This window comes from Polistes dominula, unplaced genomic scaffold, assembly GCF_049000335.1.
Source record: "Polistes dominula isolate Pdom_NZ unplaced genomic scaffold, Pdom_raw_medaka contig_21, whole genome shotgun sequence".
NCBI classification, from domain to species: Eukaryota; Metazoa; Arthropoda; class Insecta; order Hymenoptera; family Vespidae; genus Polistes; species Polistes dominula.
The window spans coordinates 178,107-198,539 of record NW_028301061.1 but is presented as its reverse complement, the minus strand read 5'-3'; positions in this window follow the sequence as shown (position 1 = coordinate 198,539).

The following is a 20,433-nucleotide window of genomic DNA, read 5'->3' as shown; positions in this document are numbered from 1 at the left end:
TCTATGTATAGGTAATTTATTTATATAATAAATTAATAATAAATATGTTACCTTCTACGCTTCCTCATTCCATTATAAAATACAGCACAGTAACTCAGTGTTAAGGTTCTAAGGGCAAGCAGTTAAACCAAACTTTTTGTCCAATGTCGCAATAGCAACCCTGAATCATTCACAAACATTCAAATAGAAGTGCCAAGAAACATTTCGACCTACTTGTCTCATTCCAATGAATATTTCTAATGTTCCAATTACGAAAGAATGAAATACTCATCCTCCGCATTTCTTCCTTCCTTCCTTTCTTCCTTCCTTCCTTTCTTCCTTCCTTCCTACCGTTCTTTTACTTAAACAGAATAAAAATCAGACGAAATGTCGAAATGTTAATTCGTATGTTTGTTTAGCGATGGTGCAAAGGTACTTTGGGAGAAATGGGTCAAAGAGGATGACAAATTTATCATTAAGGATGCCTCAGCTCAAAGAGAAATTTTGATAAAACAACTGGAAGAGGAATTTGAAAATTTAGCTATTGAAGACAAGGAACGAATCGTTAAGAGTTATCGAAATGTTAATACCGATTCACATGTGAAAAGTCGACGTCATTTTAATGCAGATACGTTTGAAATCCAATCGGCATCTAATTCGTCCGATATGAAATTCTAAAAATCTTTGCTTTCATATATTATTAGTTTAGGCATTTGTTGTCTCATTTTGCTGTCTCAATATTAATTAATGGAAAATATAATCTAATTAATTGCAAATTAACCGATCCAAGAAAGTTTATAGTTCGAATCTGAACGACGTCTTTGGAACTAACTATGTATTTTATTGTCGTCTTTTAATGTTTTTGTGTTTACATATTATTTTTTCATTGTAAGTTTAAATTATGATCTCCCGTAAATTTGGTTGGTATGTGCCAATTTGATTTCGATAAATATCTTTGCGTTTGAATAATGCATTTTCGGTGAATTCATTTCTTATTAATTTTATATTTTAATAATGAACACGTACTCGTTCACGCCGTTGCGTACCACCGGTGGCCCACACTAGACTCTTATCGAGACATACCTATATTCATATTTCAAAACTATTATTATTATTATTAATTAAATTATTTATTTATTTTTTTTTTTTTTTTTTATTTATTCTTGGCGTCGCTAAACAATGTCGCTAAACCGGCTCCGGCGTGGACGTGTTAAATATATATAACATAATGCTACAAATGTTCTTATATAATAAATAAATTAATCACTCGTAAAACTATATCTGTGTAATCATTGTTAAATAATAAATAAAATCGAATATCAATGAAATATTTTTTATAAATATCAATCTAATCTTTCAATTAGATTGAGTTTAAAAAAAAATTAATGATTTCTGTTTTATCGACCGGTGTTAAGGTAGATCAAGTCACGTGGTCAGTAGTTTAGCCGTAGTTTCTTAGATGGCAGCACCGAACTCTTTTCCATTTGATTATAGAAGCGGGAAAATTATTTTTCAATTAATTTAATTCAAATTTCATTATTGTTTGTTTGATTTTATTTAAAAATCCCACATAAACAAAATCCCCATAACTCCATTATATTTTCTAAATGTAATTTTAAAGAATCGTAAGTAAAAGCATATCTGGTGTTCTTCCTAAAGAATTATATATGTAAAATAATGCGTACACGTATCCAAATGCAGCAAAAATAGAAATAAAAAAGAAAAAGAGGAAGACAATTTCCAAGGCAATAAAATATTCTTGGGTAAAAAAAAAAGAAAAATCATCTTCACCTAGATTTGCTGAGCCTTTATTTCTCTTACGCTTAATTCCTCATCCCTTTTGGCGTGTAAGAAATTTGAAGAAACACTTTCGAATAGAGGTGGTCGTCGTTAATCTCACGAGCTGAGGCGGTTGACAAGTACCAAATTAGTCGGGTGATCCGTCAAAAAGCGCATTTCCGCGCGAGACCCAGGAACGAACCAATCAACAAGAGTTCCTTCAAAAGCGGGAGAGATATAAACACAAAGTACCACATGGTCTTGACCGAAAGTATCCGGTACTGCGCATGTGAGATGGAAATAGATGATGAGAGAAAGACAAAAATGCCACGACACATATCTACGAGATGAGTTGTAGATAGGTGGTGGTGGTAGGTGATGGTAGGTGGTGGTAGGTGGTGCGACCAAGACACTCGAATCGTGAGTGCAATGGTCCATGAAACCTGACTGGTTGCTCGGCACCACCCAAAGAGAGCAACAGAGACAGGGAGAGAGAGGAGAGGGATGCAGCCACGCCAGCTATGTTAATTAAACGCGTTTCTAGCAACCCTGCATAGGAAATGGGATGAAGAAAGAAGAAAGAAAGAAAGAAAGGAAGAAAAAAAATAGGATGTGGCTGCTGTAGTAGTTGCTGGAGGAGGACCGAGAAAGAGGGTGCCGGCTAATAACACGTCCCGTACGACGAACACACGCCACACGCTCTCCCCACTTGCTATTTGCCCCTACTACTACACTACTACAACTGATCTGAGTTCCACTCTTTTCTCTCTCTCTCTCTCTCTTATAGGCAATTATAGTGTCTCTATGGATATCCAATGAGTATTTTTCAGATGAGAAATTAATGGGTTAATGATTCAATGATTAGGAAGCGTTTTTCTGCTGTTATTTAGAAGTAATTAGCGTGATTGGGTAAGTGGAATCTATCCTTTTTAGTTTGACGATTGTTGTTGTTAGATAAGACATAAGTTGCGTCTAACTTGTGATAAATAAATGAATGAAAAAATGTATGGAAAAGTAGACCGAGAGAGTAAGGGGAAGACGTTGAAAAAGGAAATTACGTCTTTGACAAATTAGCCTGCCAATAGCAGTCGGTATACTCTTTGGTAAAGACTTGAAGCATTTCGCGGAAATGTTCTCTGCGTAGGGACCACGTGCTTTCATGGTTTCCCTGTTAAAGGGAAGACCCAATTAAGAGTGCATATGTCCGAACGATGAACCAACTTAATCATCGCCACGAAAATGTTCCTTCCCTTGACAACTGGATTAACCCTCGCAACAGCTCTACATTTCTTTTTTTATTCAAATACCTAAGAACAAATAATAAATTAGCAAATTTTGAAAAAGAAATGGTGTCTTCTTACTCGAAATAAACAAACGTTACAAAGAGATTTTCATTTAAAACGAGACACCCAATATATCTATATACATTTGTATAGAGAGGTTCGTTATTAAATGAATTATACGACTACGATTTCGTTCGGCGCGAAAATTTATTACATTCCGATTAATATCCCTCGCAGCACAATGGCGCGTGCACTCGTTACAATACATCGGATTACATCGTTTTGCCATCTCTTTGCGTATTGCACAGAACAAATTTACCATAGCGTACTACTAGTGCAAAGTCTCCAAATATTTTTTACAAATATAACAAAAGGAACTTTACTCTTTTTCTCTTTGACTACAAACCTTGTCAAACATATTTAATATCGATAATTAAATAAGTCATTAATTAAAAGCTACAGATTTTATTACAGTAAAAAAAGCTCTTTTTTCTTCATAGATATATTTTTCAAATACGACAACGAATTGATCTCTCATAACTAAATTATCAGACTAATTTAAAGTCGAGAGAGAGAGAGATGCGGAAACTTTAGACTCTTCTCTCTCTGTTTCATTAAATTTTGTTGCGTTCACTTGAAACGTTCATTGGTCCAGCCGTTGTTCCTTCGAACTCAACCACGGACATGGCAATTACCGTGAATTAGCATTTCTCTCGGTTCACCGAGATAGAAAAAGGCCGCCGACCGACAGACAGACAGCCAGACAGACAGAAGGAAAAAAGAAAGAAAGAAAGAAAGAAATAAATAAATAAATAAAAAAATGGAGAAAGAAGAATTTAGAAAAGAAATTGGCGAATGTTTGTATTTGTTGTAGAATTGTCAGCAAAGAAATAATGATTTTCTCACGCTACCGAGACGTTACTAAGAACAAATAATTAAATTGTGTCTTTGAGAACGGAACGAAAGGATGGCGGACGGAAATCTACACGCAAACGTGATTTTCGCGATATAGTTTTTGCGGTTAGACGACGGCGATCTTGCTCGGTGCTTAGGCTTCTTTCCCTTCTCGAAATGGACTCTCGCTAGCTACTTCTCTCTTTCTCTTGGTATATTAGAAAGCCGTTACAACGTGGCTCGCCACTTATTTTCTCCATATCGAGAACTACGCAATTTGTCTTATCTCAAAACAATAATTTCTTGAGAACAACTCCGAAGGTTATTACGATGAACGGTTGCAAAAGATTACATTATTTTCTATTTCATAGTAAACATTGTTCTATCCTTTCTTTTTACATATGTAATTATTGAACTAAATGATTTGGAAAAATGATTCATGATCATCCGACAACAACCAAATCACCACCACCGCAATCAATCCTAATTTAACCACAAAAATAACAATAACAAAACAACAAACAAAACAAGAGCTATCTCCCTTCTTCTCTCGAAATATTCAAAAGAGAAGGGAACAAAAAAAAGGGAAAAAAATTGTGAAAAAATTGCAGCCTTCGGGCAGGGGGACTCTCTCGTGGCTTCCGCCGTTCCGCGATACGTTCTCCACCCTCTCTCCACCCTCTCTCCACCCTCTCTCCACCCTCTCACCTTCCGTCCACCTCCGTCCACCTCTCCAACGTCCTCTGCCTCCCACCAGGCTTCTTCGTTCGCACTTTCCGTTAAAGACATGCCGAAGAGTAAAGGAGAGAGACCGACAGACGGAAAGAATACTTCAAAGCACGCGTACCTTCACTTACATGCACCAGAGAGAGAGAGAGAGAGAGAGAGAGGGAGAGAGGAATATTGCTAAAGCACGCGTACGTTCACTTACCACGAGAGAGAAAGATAGGAATATCGTTGAATATCTATAGTTACATACACTATATGCAACTTTACCTCCCTCTCTTCTCTCCCCTTTAAGCAAGCCTGTTATGTAGAAAAATAAGTACGTTGAGCCACCTAGAAAGGTTTCACGTGTGCACGAGAGAGAGAGAGAAAGAGAGAGAATGCACTCTCGGCACCTTTTCCAACTTATTCTCTTTCCATCTTTTTCTATCCCCGTTGTTTTTCTGTATTTCTTTCTTTCTCTCTTGGTTGACGTCGTGTGTGCGTGTACACGTTTCCCTGTACACCACGTCTTACCGTCATCGACGACTACGACGACGACGACGACTACGACGACTACGACGACGACGACGACTACGACGACGACGACGACGACGAAGAAGAGAAGAGAAGAGGAGGACGTACGTCGATGCCTCTGTGTGTACATACATTAGGTACCTGTGCGTATATATAGGTACCTATCTATAGGTACCAAATGGTAAATGAGAGGGTAGACGTCAGGTCCGGACGCCCGCAGCTAGCGGCGACCCAAAGCTCCGTCTACCGCGGGGCTGTATGTGCCACCAGATCTAACGGGTGATCTGTTTTTTTTTAAATATAACTTTTATCCATCCCTTTTGTTTATTGTCTTTTTTTTACTACATTTTATACAAATTTGCAGCATTAACTTTGAAAATTTTCTTTCAATTTATTATCGCAAAGATAGATAAAACCTTCATTGATATACTTGCAAGTGTTCTAGGGATAAGAGCTTTTTATATTAATTTAAAAAGTAGCTAAAGAAATCCTATTATTTTCAATACTCTACACTCTCTAATCTACTTTTGTATATTTTCTATTTATCTCATTCTATGGCTATGTGTGTATTATATTTATATAAAAACAAACGTACGTAGGTATGTCATAAAAGCTCTAACGGAGTGCATAGTTTTATGCATAAAAGCGTGTCTCGCATTGATTCAACTCGTCCGATTGTAAAAAGGGATCGAGCGAGCGAGTTTTCGAATAAACAAACAGTTTTCTTTTTTCTTTTTTTCTTTTTTTTTCGTTTTATTTCGTTTTATTTCGTTTTATTTCCTTTACTTCCCTCTGTGTTTTTTTTTTATTTAAATGAAAAAATATGTTTCCATCGGAGACCATTATCGTCGCTTTTTATGCGTACGTTCACACAGAAGAGTTCTTTTCATTTCGCTCACTGCGTTTCAATGCATTTTGCGTAGCCATTTTAAATAGAATAGGTGAGAGAGGGAAAAAGAAAGAGAATTATAGTTAGAAAATATGATATTTTTCAACGAAAAAAAAAACGTATATAATCGTTTGTTACGTTGTAAGATGAACTCTCGCGAGGCAAAAGTCGTAGGAGAAAAGTCGTCTATGGGAAGTTTATTTGGAATCTGATTGTGAAAAAAGATCTGCTTTTGCTTGATGTTGCATATACATATATATATATATACATATATAGAAATATCATTGGATAGGCAAGAGGCAAAGTTAATCAATTCGAATCACTAGGGTGATCCTGCAGTGAGAGATCGGTCGACGAGATTACTGCTTACAAACTCAAAGTTCGGTCTTACTTCGGCGCGTAATACGAGAGAAATCCATTCGGATGACTCGCCACGTGCGAAGTGAATAGCGACAATAAGATCTTACGTCGTCCGTCCTACCTAGTGGCTGGGGCCTTTTGTTCCACGGGGATTTTCGTCACTACGCATTCTTTGCAAATATTTCTTTTGAAATTCAATTAATACAACTTTGGAAAGAATACAGAAAAATATTCTACGGTATTTTCGGTAGCCATGAAATTATCGGCAAAAACAAAAAAATGGCATCCTTAATTATGATTAGCCGACAACAGGGCCGGATAATGAGCGTTTCGATGAGCCCTGGCACCTGCACTCGTAAATTCGGACACGGTCTCCCATTGCTTTTTTCAACGATCCTTTTATTACAAACACAAAGATAATAGAATCGATGCAATGTATAACTAATTGTTTGTCCTTTTACTTAATCGCTTATACATATATTTTGGAGTAAGAATTATCTATCAAAGTTAAGACAAAAATCGATATACGTTTGTAAATCATACTCTGGCGAATAAATATTTCATTGGAATATTCCATTGACAGGTGGGGAAAGTAAAAATGTAGATAATTTGTTCACCCGTTAGATAGCGACCCGTGTTCCCGTCCACGAACACAGCCCAGCCAGGCCGCGGACTATATCGGTGTAAGAACGGTCGGTCGATGGGATGAGAGAGAGAGAATCGTCGTCCGGACCTTTCGTCTACCCACCGAGTTGATAGGTTGTTCGAGCTAGTGAGGGAGCGAGTGAGATCCCATCGAAATCAACCGAGAACGAGAAAGACCGCCAGTGCGACAGAGAGAAACAACCAGAGAGAGAAAGAGAGAAAGCGCGTCTACGCACGACGAAGATAGTCCCGTAATAAAGAGAAAGACAGAACTAAAGGGTAGGAAGGGGTGCTGCTGCTGCTGCTGCTGCTGCTGCTGGTGGTGATAGTGGTGGTGGTGGTGGTGGTGGTGGTGGTGGTGGTGCTGCTGCTGCTAGTGGTGGTGCTGCTGGTGGTGGTGGCCGAGCACCGAGATAGAATTAGAAAGAGATGGAACGTCTTTCCTTCAAACAAGACTGACAGAGAAAGAGAATGCGTAGAGAAGGAGGTGGAGCGAATAAGAGTGAACCGTGTTTCGTTTCGTTCAGCTTCGGCCTCGGCTTCGGCTTCGGCTTCAAGCTTCGGCTTTGCTTTCGGCTTTCCTTCGTCACGAAACATTGTGAAAGAGAAAGAGAGAGGGATGGATGGATGCTGGCTGCTATGCTATGCTATGCTGTGCCATGCTATGCTATGCTATGGTAGGTATGGTATGGCATGGTATAGTTATAGGTATGGTATGGTTTGGTTTGGTTTGGTATGGTATGGTGTGGTGTGGTATGGTATGGTGGTGGAGGTGGATATGGGATGTGGAAAAAGGAGAATGTACGGAGGGATGGGCTAACGTTGAAATCGTCCTACCGTGCTCTGCTACTACCTGCGATCTTACGATGAATACGCCTTCTAGGATCCCTTCCTTCCTTCCTTTCTTCCTTTCTTCCTTCCTTCCTTCCTTCCTTCCTTCCTTCCTTCCTTCTATTCCTTTTTAACTTCCGAGAGATGTGGGCCCTTATAACCAATCATCAACATAGATGTTGTCTTACTGATTTCTTTTCATTGATTCTGAAATAAAGTTTGTTCGTTTCCAACGTCCCCCAGATCGATCATCGATCGTTAACATAATCATCCTTGTAGATTCCTTTAGTTGCACCATATTCTTCCAAGATTCTTCCAAGATTCTTCCTTACTTTTGCGACACAAATAAATATATTTATTTGAATAATATACTCGTTGAACGCGCGTGGAACTTAACATTGTAAAATCTCACAAGTTAATAATCCGTTCCACTCGATCATTTCGATCATCGTTGCAATCGATCGGTTGGCTGTATCCTTTTTTTTTCTGTCTTCGAGAAAAGGGTAAAAGAGATCGAAGAGGAAGGTCGAAAAGATCGTTCGAACTCGCCTGTTTGTTCTCTTCTTCTTATTTTCATTTCGTTTCTCTTTCGCTCCCTTTCGGTATTCCTCTCTTACTCACATTTATGTAGTACTACGTGCGTAAGAATTCGATTTCACGCGATTTCTTTCTGATCGGGTGCCACACACCCAACTATTTCGTACCACATGTAAGATGGCGTCAAGATATAAAGTGAAGATAAAAAAAAAAAGAAAACAAATGAAAATAAAAGAAGTTTATAATTAACTAGCGAGATAGGAGATTTATTCCAGAGTATCCAACCGGACCATTTTAGTTTCAATCGTTTCGATACAAAGTTGAAATCGTTTGACTTGTAATAATCCAATGATCTCTGTGAGAGAATTTTTTTCATTTTTCATTTAATTTGACAAGTAACGGTGTTAGGATACCAAATGGATCGTCCAAGTAAAAACTTGCAACGGGAGTTAATAATAATAATAATAAAAATGTTAGCAAATTATAAGTATAATGCTTACGGTGCTGTAACGTATTACGAGTGGCCAGAAGTTTGGAGTCTCGCGTAGAAAGAAACTTACTAACGAAAATGGTAAAAGATTGAGAAGATAGATAGAGAGAGAGAGAGAGAGAGAGAAAGAGAGAAGGGTGGAGGGTAGAGGAAGACTACAAAGTTTTAAGTAGATACAGCTAATTTATCCGGTAAACGTTTCTCTCCCGTATGCACAACTTTCAACCCTTTTCCTCGATGCATCGACCCTCTCTCTCACTTTCTTTCATTGATATCAAAAATGCCTTATATTTTGTCAATTTGTAATGCATAAGAATGTTAAAAAAATGAACGATAATCGTTGGGACAGTTTGGGGCAGTTTGCACCACCCACATCACCTGTTTATTCGATTGTAGGCAATGTATATTTGTTTAAAAAATAAAATGTACGCCTGTCTCTTGAGGACAGAGGCTTGTCGAAGGTTAATGCTCGCTCGAAAGCAATCTTTACTTCCTCCACGCAGTGGCTCAATTTCCGGCTTTGCGCAAGCTGCTCGTTCGAAGCCAGACCGAGATAATAATGCTAATTGTCATCCCTGGTCAGCCTACCGTGTCCCAGATTTGCAATTTGCCTTCTTTCCAAGCTACTCTCGGTGATACTAGCCCACCAATATCACCGATACCACCGAAACGTTGAACAAAGAAAAGTCCTCTTCTTGTTTTTTTTTCATTTTATTTCAATGTAATAAATTTGACTTGGATTTCGTAGAGTAGACGAGGAACCGTTGCATATCCTTATGAAGTGTTAGAACCCGCACGAAAGGTTTGCTCGGCGTGATCGAGAAAGGCGATAACAATCGTGACCAATTTGTTTTCTGCGCGAAACGCCTCTAGATACAAGCTTGCTGTAATTATGATAACGACGGTGTAAGTTAGGTTAAAGAAGGGCTCCATACGACCTTGTCAAAAGAGATTTTTTTTCAAACTCCACACAGTCCTAGGAGTCCCCGTTTTAGTCCTCCTATACATAGTAGACAATGCAGTCTACGAGACAATTGTGCTCGTTGATGAACAGGAGAATTAATATAGAGGATAGGACAATTTTTCACGCCACCTCCGCGAATATGTCATCAATTGAAATTCCCAAAAGGGGTTGACCCATATAAGGATCGTAGGAAGAAAGACTTGAGTTCTCCTCGCGTTGTAGTTTTGAAACGCATTGATTTTCAAATGATTCAATGATCTATACGATGTTGTATTTGATTGGAGAAAGAACGTAATTGTAAAAAAGAAAGAGAAAGAGAAAGAGAAAGAGAAAGAGAAAAAAAGGAAAGAAATGTTCCGCTCGTTATCACATAACCGTCGCGGGAAAATTCACGGATTCGCGCGTTCCTAACGAGTTGCTTGAAAGCGTAACTCGCATGGGCAAACTTCTCGCTTGCATTTACACCGTGTCCACAATACTCGGAGAACAATGTGCAACGACATAAAAAAAGGAAAAAGAAGAAGAAGAAGGAGGAGAAGGAGAAGGAGAGAGGTTGGAACGCGGGAAAACGCTTAGAAAACAAATTAGTCACGATCATTAGCACCCCCTTCGTGTTCGTAAAACATGTTTCTCGACACTCATTTACTAATACCAACATAAATTTAGTCAAACAACAAATGTAGAAAAGTGAAAGAAAATGTTGAACGTTTTATTCGTGTATTATTCGTTTATCGCGTCGATCGAAATCGATCCTTTGGAATAAGAAGAAGAAGGTGGAGGAGAAGGTGGAGGAGAAGGAGAAAAAGAATCCCTCGACTCTCTCTCTCTCTCTCTCTAATCTATTCCCCTAATCTCGAGAGGACACGTGACGCGTGGACAGAAGTCATCACGAATCCCGGATGCGTTGGGTACAGCCGACACACCTAAGGAGAGCGGCCTTTTCAGATTCTAATCTCTAAATCCCCGAAACGTTCTCTCGTCTTATTTATCCTCCTACACGTATAACTGTCTTAGTTCATCGACCACACGAATAACTCACGCGCATGCTCTTTCTCTCTCTCTTGCATTTCCCGCTTCGAAACTTACGCCATAATCTGTATCCCGAAAAAAATGTTAACGATAACGATTACGAATAAAATTGATAAGGTCCCATCAAAACTCGTAAAAACATGGAAAGGGTTTTGAAAAAGGTTCTCGACCATAGTAAAAAGATTGACTATACATCGAAAAATATAGATTGCATTATATCCTTTTAAAGGACGGCCACCCTGTATAATTTTGTGACAAGATATCGTCACTTTGCATTCCAATGCTACCTGGCGCAACTCTGAGAGAGTGGAGACGATGCGATATGCGAATGACTCTTCTTCCTTTAAAGATAACGATAATATCTCGTTATTTTAACGAAGCATATACATATGTGGTGCTGGTGCTGGTGCTGGTGCTGGTGCTGGTGGTGGCGGTGGCGGTGAATTAAGAAAAATATTTCCTCCTCGCTCCTCGTAGGCTTTCGAAAAGCTTCCGTGCCGCAAGTTGGTCTCTCCGTCGGGACCAGAGAATCTTCGACCGTAAATAATAACCATGACTACCTTTATGTTGCATTTCAATTATTTTCCCATACGCTTTACCTAACGAGATGATGACCTCCCGAACTGGTGTCTGAAAATTCATTGAAAACAGACGAATCAAATATTCCTATCTCTTTCCATGAAAACCAACTGAGAGAAAACAACCTATTACCTGCTATCTTTTTATTTCTTTTGCAAATAACAAATCGACAGAAAAATATATACATTCAGAAGGTGGATTCGAAATTTTCACGCGATTTAAACTTAATCATCATCAGGTGGGAATTTTGGGTGTAAAAAGATAAAAAAAATATGTTGAAAAGAAAACGGCACCGGTTACAAAAGGGTAATAATAGTTGTTATCGAATAGTACTTATCCCAAGGTGTATCTTTCAATAGGCGCGAACGGATGCTCTTAAAAGCGATAAAATATATTTTTCCCAGGGTTTATATATACTCGTATATATCTATAAAACGCGATAAGAAAGAACCAAACAAAAATATTAGAAGAAGAAAAAGAAGAAGAAGAAAAAGAAGAAGAAGATAAGAAGACCTAACGTTTATCACTGTTATCTTTATAGTAATGCCAGTAATAACGCAGAATTCCTTGACTCTTTTAACGCTGAAAGTTCCGATGTTTTCTTCCTCTGCAAAAAAAAAAATAACAAATCAGAAGAAGAGAAACAGAATCTCTCCCCTTTTTTTTATACTTATTTTTTTTTTATAAAAATTCTTCTTCCTCTTTTTGTCTTTAACTTGGAAAAGAATTCGCGTTAATAAAAGAAGACGAAAATATTCAAACTAATCTTCCTCTAATCAGAAAAATTCAAAGTTTCATCCGATAAAAGAGAAAGAAAGAAATTCATTCACAAAATAATGAAAATATTAGAAAGAGAAAGAGAAAGAGTAGGTGAGAAAGGAGCATGAGAGAGAGAGAAAAGATCGTGCTGGAGAGTTTGGCGTAATGAAAGAAAAAGAGAGAGAAAAAAAAGGAGCAGCAAATTGACCGGTGCCAGCGGGAAGCCTAACTCAACGGGGAGTCCCCTTTTGCCCAAAAAATCTTTCATCCTTTACTCTCTTGCATCTACCTTCCAATTGTCTCTCTCTTTCTTCCACCGGACCCGCCCTATCTGACCATTCTCCCGATTTCTTTCTCTCTCCCACCTATTCCCTCTCTCTGTCTCTTTCTTTTTCGTCTCTCATCTCGAAGCGAGACAAATGAGCGGCATCCGTCTGCGTCACCTGTCCGTCAGTCCGTCTGTAACTTTTGACTCGAGGCAAATCGACCACAAGAGAAAGAGAAACAGAAAGAGAGAGAGAGAGAGAGAGAGAGACGAATTCACGAAAACGGACCTTTCTTATTTTTTATTTATTTATATTATTTTTGTCTTGAAAGGAAGGAAGGAAGGAAGGAAGGAAGGTTCTTCTTCAATTCTAAGTTCGGACCAAGTTCGATGTAAATACTTCTTTTTCTCCCTTTCCTTCTTTATTTTTTCCAAACTTTTTTCTTCTTCGACTTTGTTGGGAATCATTTATTCTTAAAGGCACGTAAACTAGGCTGAAGAAAATCGATCGTTTGGACCAAGTCGTACATCATAAAAGAGGCTCAGAGGGAGCCCAGTTTTTCTTAAACAACGATGTGTCTTATGATGCAACTCATTATTGGCTACAATTAGAAAATCAAATCCAAAATAAGTTTCCGGTGGTTGAGAAAACGGAATTGCTTCCCAACATCGTTGTTCTATCTTTCTCTCGTATTTCGATAAGAAATTGTGTTCAATTGTGCGGTCATGGACCATAATAAACGTACGTGTGTGTGTGTGTGTGTGTGTGTGTGTGTGCGTGAAAACATAATGATAAAATAGAAAACAGAAAGTGCAAGAGAGGGAAAGAGGGAGAGGGAGAGCGCATGATATCGATTATCCTTCTCTTTTTATTGAACAAGAAAACCGAACGATTTCACGTATGAATAGTTTTGATGATCGCACGAGAATAAAACAGAGAGAGAGAGAGAGAGAGAGAAAGAGAGAGAGAGAGAAAGAGATCGAAGTGCATTTCCAGCAGATGTACGTAAGTATACAGTAGACTAAAAGAGATTTTACAAAGAGATTTACATTTTTTTTTCCTACCTTTTACTGCCGATTATTATTTTACAAGTAATGCTTTGAAAATAACTCGACAACTTATCAACAAAATTACTCAATATTGGTAACAACCCCTTTTCTCGGATAATATTTTTGTAACTGCAATAAATCTAATAATTGTAATTGTTTCTCACACTTTTGGAGGAGGAATCTTGGATGATCGGAATCAAAGAATCTCCATCTTTCTCAACATTTCTCAGCCTTTTTCTCGTCTTTCATATCGTTCGGTCTAGCGTACGGATTCAACAAGAGAACAGTCCGATCCTCCGAAGGCCTCTTTTACCCTCCCTTATGTTTTTCTTTTTTTCTACTTACATATATATATATATATATACAACTTATACAACTATCTCTGTCTTTTTCTTTCTCACAGGGCAAAGACTTATGGATATCCATAGCAACGAAGTCAAAGCCATTAATAACTCCCATGGGGAACGCCCATCCTCATCTCTCGTGCCTTTTCTTTTAAACTCGAGCGTGTGCAACAAACGCCCGTTCCGTGTGAGAGCGCGGCTACATGAGAGAAAGAGAGAGAGAGAGAGAGAGAGAGAGAGAGACGGGAGAGAGAGACGGGAGAGAGAGATGTGGCGGAACAGGTAGATACGCACACCGCGGAATATATAGGAATACCTGAGAAAAATTTAGTGGCGGGGCACTAAATTTCACCACCGTGACTTTGCAGGAGGCGATACTACACTCGCTGGTGTGCAGCCCCGACTGCAACCCGGCTGCAACCCGGCTGCAGATAGTTCTGATCAGCCACCGGGAGAAAAATCTTACAATCTCTCTAATTTCTTGATGTTTCGTGGGACTAATTATTCCAATAGATTGTTTCAGAGCTTTTAGGAAGACTATGTGGTAAAGGTTTGTGGACAAGCGACAGGTGTCGTGAACAAAAAGCAAAAGTTCTTTCTCTCTCCTCTTGGTCGATCGTCGACGACTACGCTATTATTTAGTTTGTAAATAGAATCCAATTTGGAGGTGGAACGCTCGGAGCGTTCTTTCTCTGTTACCACACCGAGGCTGGTGCTGCTGCTGCTGTTGTTGCTTCCTACCTGGCCACTGTGTTCACCTACCGTTGTTCACCTACCGTTGTTCACCTACCGTTGCCTTCCTTTGCTGGATCACGATCGATAAAAACGAACAATCGAAACGATCTTCCATGAGGAACGAACACAAAGTATCTTCTAGTCATGCCGCTAATTATTCTACGGGGCTAATCTTCGAATAAATTCACCGAGAGATGGTAAAACGACAACAACAAATTGGAGAATCTTCAGCACACCCTAAAACAAATGTTCAAAGAGTATCTTTATTTATTAATCCGTCTCTTTTCCTTTTCCTTTTCCTTTTCCTTTTCCTATGTTCTTCTTCTATTTCCTTCGTTTTTATTTTTACGAGAAAAGTACCCTCTCACGAAAATACGCTTTTCTCGTAGAACTCTGGGTTCGAAAAAGGAAGGAAAAAGGAACGAAGTAATCAACGCCGAGAGTAGAACGATAGCGTCGCGAGAGAGCACGGAAACGGGACACGACACGGACCAGTCGACAGGGCGAATTTTCATGGAACCGTTTTCCACCCATCTCCGAATGAAAACCGCCACGAGAGGAAGAGAGAGAGAGTACTCAACCACCAAGCTCTGGGCAGCTTGCAAAGAGTGAACGAACGGGATGGAAAAAGGGAGAGAAAGGGAGAGAAAGAGAGAGAAGAGAGAGAGAGTTGCACCGCTTGCACTCGATTACGCATTCGATAGACGTTGATTATCGACAAAACACGTCGATTTGACAGGCCCTGACGATGACGAGTGTACGTGGAAACGTGTATTTGCGTATTTGTGTGCGTTGCCGAGGGTTTTCTGCAATGGAACGAAATTAACCGCAAGAGAAACTCTCGTTGCTTTCGTTTTTCCAAAGATCTTTCATTTTCTTTTTTTGCGTTTTCGGTTTATGTTATTTCTACCTTTTTTTTCTACTTTTTTTCTACTTTTTTTCTACTTTTTTTTCTACTTGTTATTATTTTTTTACGAATTTTCATTTCGATGGCAATGAGTTGCGGGTTCTTGAACCGCGACGATGAGTAGTTTTTCATCTGGAAATGAAGAAAAAAGGGAACAACTGGATTGCGAATTATAGTTCGACTAGGAAGAAAGTTGTAGCCATAGGCAGCTTTAAAGACTTTAACTTTCTACTAAATGTAATCATATTAATTTGTAATTAAATGAAAATGTAAAGAGCCAAGAGCATGGCACGCTTTAACGAAGAAGCGTATGGTAATAATCATTGCAGGTATGATGATCGTTGACGTTGATCGTCGATAAACCTCGACGATAGTCGAGATTTTGACAATGACGAAGAAGGACGGCTAGAAATATCGGCACTGGTAGTAGTTCGCGTGGGTGTCGGACACGTGGCAGGGTGCCACCACCAATCCTTTTGTATTATTTTTTCTAACCAGGGATACCACGATCAAGTAGTAACAGGTGGATTCACCGTGGGTCGTCCATGGAATTCATCGTGCGTTAACGCCTAATACCAAACAATAATAATTAATACAATTCCAAAGTTATTTAGTCTAGTTTAGTTTCTTTTTGTTTTTGCCATCTGTTGCAATTTCGACTTTATTCAAAAAATGAAGATTAATGCCGCGAGTTAGCCAAATGGGGGTTGCTTGTTATCCTAGAAGGAAAGACGATTGTGGCCTATCGTGTGTGTAAAGGTAGCTGGTCGTCGTCGTCGACGTCGTCCTCCTCATCGTCGTCGTCGTCGTCGTCGTCGTCGAAAGAGCCCGCAGAAGAAGAAGAAGAAGAGGGCTCAGAGGCCAACTGATCATCGCATGCATTTAAATTGGTTCATTAAAGCCCCACGGTCCAAGCTCTCTCTCTTTCTCTCTCTCTCTCTCTCTCTCTCTCTCTCTCTCTCTTGCCACCCCACAGCACCCCACCCGACTCGACCGCTTCTCTTCTTCTGACTCTGCGCAACGCCCTCTCTTCTCCTCCCCGCCAACCTCACCCTCTCCAGCGAACAGCTATTTCTCTCTTTTCGCTTGGAATACGAGGGAGCACCAAACACAGCCTCCGTCGCCCCTGGACAACCTAAGACTTCTTATTGTTACAACGATAGCTTCGAATAGAAAGTATAGCTGCGATGGAATTGGGCCTTCTTAAATTACGAATTTGTTGTCTTGCTCTACTTACCTAAAAACCGAACGAACAATCTCGTATGTTGTTTGTTGCCTGCCTTAGAAGATAGGACAAAGTAAAATCGCGCGTATGTTCGCATATCCGTCGGAACATTCCGCATGCGCGGCACAAAAACGTTGTACAGGAGTGTGGACGAGTAGCTCGTAGTAGCACGTTCAGTGGATATCGTAGTACGTCGACGATTGGTCGATGCAATTTGTTAAAGGTGGTTAAGGACGAGCGTTCTTGCACGTCGGCCACCGTACCTTTTCTCCCATTAAGATTCCATCGAAGAATTCCCAAGAGAAAGAGAGAACGCTTCTACTTTTATCCTTATCTTATTAACTTTGACTATGATTCTTCGAATAGATCGATTCGAATACACGCAATGCAAATACACAAGCACTTGCCGAGAGTAGGACTTTGGATTTGCTACATAATCGATGTACTGCCTTAAAAATGATTGATCAAGAAAAAAGGAGGATCGACCTAATGTAAATATCGTAAGCTCGACAAATGTGATATACTCTTGACTCTTTCACGAGGATGATTAATAATCGTATTAATCTTTCTCCAAAGTATATTCAAGGATTTTTTTCTCCGAAACATAGATCACGATCAAAAATTGATCAGGAATGCTTTCAATTGATAAATCAAATCTCTCCAACTGCAATAACCTTACAAATTTCATCTTTTTTTTTTTTTTTCAACGATATTATCAAAGAAAAGCATAAATTTAGTTGAAAGAGACATGCTCGTGACTATAGCGTAGAAGCGTAGAGCCGTCGGCCTGTCCGTCATGGCAAGCCCCAGTAGTTACCGTCACGCGGCCAGCCCAACAATCATCCACGGATCCACCACCACCCCCATCTCTGTCTCCCTCTCTCTTTCGCTATTGTAACCAACCCCTGACTAATCCTGTTCCCTTTTCTAGAATGACGGCTGCACGTATAGGTGAACACGCGATGCACGTTGTTTGCAGCGAGCAGCACGTGGGAAATACGAAGTGTGCTTCCTCTCTGCTTCTATCTCTCTCTCTCTCTCTCTCTCTCTCTCTCTCTCTTTCTTTCTTTCTTCCTTTCTTCCTTCTTCTTGTTCTTCTCTTTTACTCAGGGAGCAAAACATCACAACGATCAACGATCAACGATCAAACGGTGAGCAACCCTCATAGTAGTGCGTCCCGTAACTGCTGCGAGCCAGCCAAGTGTCGACTCGGGGGTGGATTCGTGGTGGCAGCAAATGCGTGTTGCCAAATGCGTGTTGCCGAATGCGTGCACGAGACAACGTTCGCATTCCTACTTCTGGCCCTTTTCAAACTTCCCTATTCTCCGTCGCGTACGGTTCCTGGCATACCCTTACCTAAGGACGATCGATGAGTTATGTTTTTCGTGATTACCTTTTTTTCTATATAAGATACTTTTACTTTCTACTTTTGTAGATCTAATGTTACGAGAAATGTCAACGAGTACTACTCAATGAATCCACTTGCCATCTTTTTGAAGAAACAAAAATATTAGTAAACTCTGCAGGACACATAATGAAGAGTAAGAAAGAGAGAAAGAGAAGGAAATAAGTGCGCAGTGGGGTTAAAGGGGATTCACAGTAGACCCCTGCTGTGCAGTTTTGTACCAGAAGAGGTCCCGTGCCCGAAAGGGGAACCCCCGTAGTGATAATTAGGGGGCCAAGCGAGTGTTTCTGGCCTTCGTGAAGGTCCTTGAAGTTTTGCCGCTCGACCTCGAAAATGCTGATGGCTAGTCATCGTATGCATCTCTCTCTCTCTCTCTCTCTCTCTCTCTGTAGGATTTTTGTTCTCACAAGGAACTACCTTAGGGGTGGAACTCGTCGTAGAAAGATCCATTTTTCAATGGCTTGTCCGATCATATGACTATGCTTCTCTTTTAGAAACTTTCCGAGACTTTTTTTTGACTTGTGGGACTTACTAGATCATGGCTCTGTCATCTGGTACCCGACGGTACCTTATTTCTTAGAGAAACAGGGCACACGCCTCGATTAATCCACCATATGTTTTTCCTGATCGAACATCATTATGATCCTCTACCTTTGAACCTCCCTTTTTAAAAATTTTGTTCTCGCTCTTGAATACCCGCACCATTTTGACCTTTCGATTACCGGAACCAACCGTGACTCCTCGGCTCCAATATTCTTCATGATATTTATCCTGATACGCGCGCGGAAACTCTTCGATAAAAAAGTTAACTTTCTTCGGTGCTTCGTTTGCTTTCAATCTTTCGACCAAATCTTATTCTCGGACCCAGCTGTTCTTTAAAATACATCCTGCCAACTTGTCTTATGTCTCGATCAATAGATTCTCTATTTAATTATTCAACAATTATTACATTTACAAATGATAAAATATTGTTTCAGAGTAAACAAACATACGTATAGGTATATCTGTAAGATTTATACGTAACTTTAGCGATCTCGTTCAACCCCTCCGATTTGAAGTGAGACGAAGAGTCAATGGCTCGCGAATAATTTCATTCGAAGGGGAGATAACGCTCGACCCTAGCAAGACCAAAAAACGACCTAGAATTTCATCAGATATCCTTCCAACGATTTTTCTTAACTTCGGATGTTGAAAACAAAGAAAGGCTTGTTTCAACGTTAGAACACTGTCTGCTACTCGTCTTTGGACGATTAGGGTAATTCTTGCGTGCACCCTCACAAATGCACTTTCGTGTCAAGATAAAGTACCGTTACTATTGCCATCGATGTATGTAAGAGCGTACACTCTTTCGGTTAGACAGGAATAAACGTATGATAGTACCCAAAATGTGGCACGCACACACCACGTGCCATTGTTCTGCTCGAGTTTTACGCTCGTTTGCTGCTCTGACCAACCAACCAACCAACCAACCAACCAACCAACCAACCAACCAACAAACCAACCAACAAACCAACCAAGCAAACCAACCAAGCAACCACCAGCACCGATACGCACCGGGTGTCACGCGAAACAATAGCCCAAACCACCGAGACCATCCGACGCGATCTATTTTTCTACCTGACCCGAGTAAAACTCTCTCCCTCTTTCCCTGTTTCTCTTTCTCTGGGATAAAATATTCCGACCCTTCTCTAAATCCGACTTTCTAAGCTTTGATCGTTTATTCGCGTACCATGGATCTTTGATTTTTTTTCAACAGGGGAGATCGTTTTTGTTATACTGATTTAGAGGATTTTCTTATGTTAGCATTTTTAATTGTCAAGCATTTAAATAAAATTATTACGAGGAAAGAAATGGCATTGCAAATAAAATCGATTAAAAAACAAGCGAAAACAACAGCAAAGAGAGAGAGAGAGAGAGAGAGAGAGAGAGAGGGAAGGGATGGAAAGGGAAGGGGTGGCACGAGTCGAGTAAAATCATCAGGGTAACGTCGAAAACACACGAGCCTCGCGGGTACCCACGTGGAAACGTCATCGGCAGCTGGGAGGCCCTTCGAGGGATGATTCGGAAGTATATACATAGCTAGAGGAGAGTCGGTAGTCAGTCGTTTCGGGCGAGAGCGTGCACAAACGCCCTTCTAAGCCTCCCCAAAGCGCAACCACCAAAACCCTGCGAAGCTTATTTCACGAGCGGCCGATCACCCTTCGCGGGATCCGAGAAACGCGAGAAAAAGAGAGAAATAGAG